The sequence below is a fragment of the Manis pentadactyla genome, chromosome 9 (assembly GCF_030020395.1).
Source record: "Manis pentadactyla isolate mManPen7 chromosome 9, mManPen7.hap1, whole genome shotgun sequence".
Classification (NCBI taxonomy): Eukaryota; Metazoa; Chordata; class Mammalia; order Pholidota; family Manidae; genus Manis; species Manis pentadactyla.
The window spans coordinates 18,511,607-18,517,617 of record NC_080027.1 but is presented as its reverse complement, the minus strand read 5'-3'; positions in this window follow the sequence as shown (position 1 = coordinate 18,517,617).

Sequence of the window (6,011 nt, the reverse complement as noted above, 5' to 3'; positions counted from 1 at the left end):
TTTAAGAAATCTGTTCCCATAAACCAAACATGAGTTAACATAAAATTATTGACAGGAATATTCATCACAGTTTTCTGTATACTCGTGAAAAATTTTATCAACCAAAATATCAATAATAAGAAAATGCTTAATTTAATTATGGTCTTTCCTTATGATGAAACACACAATCACTTAAAAATGTTGCAGAAAAATGTTTAATAAGATCAGGAGGACTCGTGAAATATCAGAATATAAAAAAACATTATATCACAATTTTATTTAAAAATAATTATGCCTATTCGTAAAAAATAAAAGAATATGCATGAAAAATTAATGATGGGTATAGCAGGGTTGGCTGGATTATGAATCTTTTTGTTTATGACTTATGCTTTTCTGTACTTACAAATTTTATAATGAACTCACACAGCTTTGCAGTCATATAATAAATTAAAAATTTTCCTTTATTCTTTAGCATTTTAGCATAGTTTTGGGAAGGAAGGATGGTAGAGTGACAATCACATGGATTTTTGTAGTCAATGAAATCTGGGTTTGAAATCTAGTCCTGTTATTTGCTGATTTAATTTTTACATTAATTACAGGAAGTTTATGAAGATTAAATGTTTCAAAAACATAATGTGCCTGGGACATAACAAGTGTCCAATAAATGTAACTCCCTCCCTCTCTTTTCTCATGATGGTGTTTCCCTTTGATATTTACCCTTTGTTCTTCTCTTCCCAGAGAGGAGAGGGAGGTTCCTCTAGAGCTGTATCCTTCCAGAACTTGTGGTTGCTCCACTAAATGTTGAATAATAAGAAGGGTAAAAGAGAAAAGAAAGAAGTATATTAAAAAAAAAAAGTCGAGGAGACATTTCAGTAAACAAATTGACAAATAAGAAGCACTAACTCAGGAATACATTTAAACATGATTCTATCTTATTGAGATGCCAACATCAAATGAACAGCATTGTACCTAAATAAGAACAGCTCAGATTTGTTGCAAAGCATACTTAATCAGTGGATTAAGCCAGACATAGTATTGGAGCCTGATGTCTTCCAGGACAGGTTACAATAGGGTGTTTTCAACAAAAATTGAACACATATCCAAGGTCACACTACAAGCAGTTGAAAAACCAAACATGTCAGAATTTGTATTTACAAACAGGGTTTTCCCTTTCAATGGTGACTTCCAAAGGTTTTTCACTTACTCTAATGTTGCCTCATTCAAATCATTTTTGGAGCTTCTCTTGGGACTATTTTCACAGATTCTCCACATTCCTTGAATATCATCAGTTGTGACATGTATTCATACCTGGAGGATATATTTGCTTTTTTTCTTGACAGCAAAACATTTGAGGTAGAGTCAGATGAAATACAGTGGATAAATGAGGTGGTCACAGTTTTCACTATACATTTGATCAAAATAGAGTTGGCGAGGCTAATACTATGCAGTAGAAAGACGTAGTTTTGTTAACTTTTTATGAAATATAAGAATAAATATTACCATTGCTATTAAGTTTACCATTCAAGATGTGGCACAATCTTTGTGAAAATTTCTCTCATGTTTAAGTTTTCAAACCTAAGTAACTGATCGTTATTCAAATTTAACTCTTTTGACCATTCACCTTGAAGAATCCTCTCCATTGGTACAAGTGGAATATCTGACCGTTTTCACATTTTCATCTGACTAATGGGTGAGAGGTTGCTTATGTCTAAAAAAGTTCTTAGTAGACATTTTCCCTTTGGCTGCCCTTCATGTCCAAAAGAACACTGTGCAAATAAATCTGTCCTGATTCTTTATCATTCTGTTGTTTGATATGAGGCATTCAAAACTTCATTTCTTTATTACCTAACAATCCATGCAAATTTATAAGCTGCACTTATTATTCTCAGCCTTCTACTACTCTACCCAAAGCTGTTCTCAGAGAAATTCCCAACCCTGTTATCACTGCCCACAGAATTGATTTTTGGGTGCCTGTATTTTTTTTCTTGGGGAGGTGATGCCTAAAACAATTCCTGGCAATGCTAGTTTGATAAATATTTCAATCAGGACTCTATTTTAGCTCCATTAGACAAGAATGCCTGTCTTGTTCACCAGTATATCCCTACCACAATTGATTTGATTTCTACTAAACTGAACTGTTTTATAGCTAAATCTCATGTCCTTTAAATGTCCTTCCAAAGCCACTATTCAGTGGCTCCTTCTGCAGCCCACTTAGGCTGCAATTGCTTTAGCCCTGTAGACTGGGGCTTTCTTAGCCTAATGATTACTTTGTTTATATTTTTCTGCTACATGCAATAACGGAGGGCTTGGGTAGGAAGGATTCAGTTGATAAATAAATGGTGGGAAACACAGCAATTAACCTGTTATGCTTTGTTGAACCAATAAGTTTGATAATGTTGGGAAACCCATCTAGTAGTAATTATTCCCCCATGGCTGATGAAGCAATATTGTAATGTGTAATGAACGCATATTGCTAATGCATAAACCCTGTGCATAGAAAACCAAAACACTTTTGAAAATATCCGGGGATCCATGAAACCATAGCAAAGGCCAGTTATGGGTCAAATGTGTGCTTATTTATAAAACATGTATAAAGTTGATTCCCTATAACTTTAAGGGTACTCAAGAGGCCTCTATTTCTGTCCTCTCATATCCTACATGCAAAAACCATGGTCTGCCAAGATTAAGCCTTGTCCAAAGGTCTATGGCTAGTTATGGGCAAATGGCTAGTATCTGAGTCCAGAAACTCCATTCTATTTGACTAGTTAGCAGAGAGTGGCGTCTACATGCAGGTCTTTAGTTATGTTTCTCACTTTTCATCTACATCAAAGTCTTTGTCACTAGTGAAGAACTTGCAAACAGAAAGGATACTTAGCATGACTCTGGCAGTGCTTGTGAAAAAACATGCACAATCTCAGTCTGGTTCTGTGTAAACAGATAAGTGACTTTGTAGAATAATTTGAGAATGCTAAAATGTTTCCTGCTCCAAACTATTTCCCCTAATGGCGACCACTGTGCTATTCCCAAGTTAATTATGCCTTTCGGAGACATTTGATCTCTCAACAAGAATGGGGGTTCTGAATCTGCCAGTTACTAGTTTCAGAACCATGGACTAAGTTACTTAACATATCTGAATTTCAGATTTCTAGCTACAAAGGGTGTAATACAGTCACCCTGCAGAATCATAGTGAGAATTAACAGTTATGTGCAATAAGTGCTCTGTCTGACTTCTAGTAGGATTCTTTTCCCATTCTCCTTGCTGCACTTTCCGCCTCAGCTCTATGTAACCACTTTCAGTTCTTTTCCAGTTTTGCTCTGGGACTTTGCATATCTGTTATGCCACTTTGCACACTCTTTTCTTCCACTCCCTAGTATATCTTACTCCTCCATCAGACCTCAGTTCAGGTGTCCTCTGCTCCAGAAAACTTTCTCTGATTCTCATCTTTCCCCAAATCTAGTGATAGGAGCTCTTTCTATGAAATTCCAATAAACATTCCCCTCATGTCAACTGTAAGACCCTGTCCCCTATCAATAAATAGTATCTTTTGTAGACTCAAGTCTTGGGCTTAGCTATCTGGAGGGGTAAAATTGACATGACTGTCAAATTCAGCCTCATATTAGAATCCAGCACATAAGAATTTAAGCATCCTCTGAGAACTAATTTTGAAATTGTGTCCCTTACAGCATGAATTCTTCATGATGCCTCAGAATTGAGAGTTCTCATGATCAGATTAGAGACATTCACATTTTTTCTCAAGATTCACAATGCATATTAGCATAACAAAGTTCTGTGAAGTCCTGCTGTAAAACAAATATTAATTTTACTTCAAAAATTTTCCAACTCTGTTTCACCAGGGAATACTTTTTTTTCACATAGCACCATTAAACGACTTTTGATTTAATGATGCTACTTGAAAGAAATGAGTTTCATGCCTTGCTTTTTAGGATAGTCCTATGAAGGGAGTATCAAAAGAAAAGGCAAAAAGCCCAATGTTTATCCATACTTTGTATTTATTAGATATACAAGGCTGGGCAATTCAACCATTTATCAGAATTCCCCTTTCTGTATCTGTAAACGTAGATCATATACCTACTCTGATAACTCAGTTGTTTTTCACAATTCAATATTGATATATATGAATATTCTTCTCCAATTGTAAAACATTATAGGAATTTTTGTCTCTATTATTATTTTTAGAAACAAAATCAAAGTCAAATCAACCGAAGAGATCAAGTCTCTGTAGATGCTCCCTTACCACTTTGAAATTTGATTCATTCCATCAGCCACTTAAGGAAATTCACTAAAGAGTGATTTAAATTTTTGCTGAGATACCAAGAGTTCCTGCCATAGAAGGAAAAGGAGCTCTCCCAGAGAGCCCACGGACCCTTTCCCCTTAGGGTAAAATGGACTGAGGGTCCATGACCTTCATGTTGTGCACTGTCTCCTGGACAGGACAAGCAGACAGTTATGGTACCTTCATAATATTCAGATGAGAATGGGACGTCTCTTTTGCATGCTAATATTCAGAAGAAGGGATGCTTCTTAGAAATTTGTGATCAGGGCAGAATAGGATGAGAGGAATGGCCTTTGGAAGGATGAAACTATGGAATAACCCTGATTCAAATCCTGAATGAGACCTGTTCCCTTAATGATAGAAAATAGATTTTGATACATACACTCAGAGTCCAGTGATGCCTGATCTAGTCAGATTATTTAGTGTTCTTCATGAAATCTCTTTAAAATTAATGAGTCTCCAAAGGGAAGAATTTCCCCAGTGGCTTCCCCTTAAACTGAACCCAACTGGAGAAAATATTTGAGAAAAATTTCCTGAGTTGATCAACTAAGCAGGATTAATGGGAACTCTTCTGTGTGATCACTGTGGACAGTTATTATCTGAGCATTCCATGTGGACATCCTCATTCTTTTCTTATACCCAAAGGGAACTTAATGATGTATGTTCCAGAATATCTCCCAGTGAGTGTTTTCATGTATGCCCTTGTTTATTTCAGGTTGAGCTCATGGAATATGTATTTTGTGCTGATTCAATACCAGCCTATGTATCTGGAGATCTGGAGTCTAGTTATGTCTCTGCCATGTGGTACCTGTTGACCACAGGCAAGTAGTGAAACTCTTATTTGGGCTTCCTCCTCTGTGACATGAGGTATTGGATTAAGTGGACTCACAGAACCTTCCAGCTCTAAAATTCTAGGAACTGTGCCTTTTTCTTGAGAAGCAGAAAATTTATGAAGGATTTTTCTTTAATTGTTCCTTCTCATCTCTGGCTTTGTTTTCCTTATCCCACTTATTTTTGTTTCTTGACCAAGTTTTCCCTCTGCTGATACTTTTCTAGTCATTAGTGATTTTTTTGTTTGTTTGCTTTTTGCTTTTGGTACTTGTAGTTATTTTCCCAACTGTTATCCTAACAATGTTTTTTAATTTCTTTCTCGCTTTCCTACAAACCTCCACATACTTAAAATCACATAGTTTCTCCTCATTGCTGCCATTAATTCTTAGCCATGTTCAGCCTTCCTGTCACATGTCCATTATCAATAATAAATTTTAGTGAACATGTAGCAAATATTTATTGAATTCCTATGATGGACCAGGTTCTATTTCCAATGCTTGGCAGTATACAAAATAGACAACAATTTGCCTTCATAGAGATTATATTCTTGGAGGTGTGAAGAAAGAGAATAAGCAATAAATAAGATAAAAACATTTAATAATGTATTAGAAGGGGTGTGTGCTATCACAGAGGAGCACAACAGGGTAAGGGCACCAGGAGAGTGAATGTGAGAGTGATGTGGTAGATATGACCAATGCAAGGGGCTACTTTGTTTTCTGGGAAGGTCTTTGGGGGCTGGTAGCCTGTGATCTAAGAGATGACAAACCAGCCAGGAGAAGGGGAGAGAAAATGTTTTAGGGTGGAAGTAAGCATGTGAAAAGATCTTTCCTGAAGCCAAAATAAGCATATCAAATTTATTCATAAGGATCCAAAATATCTAAAACCCATGTGAATGAAGACAGCTTG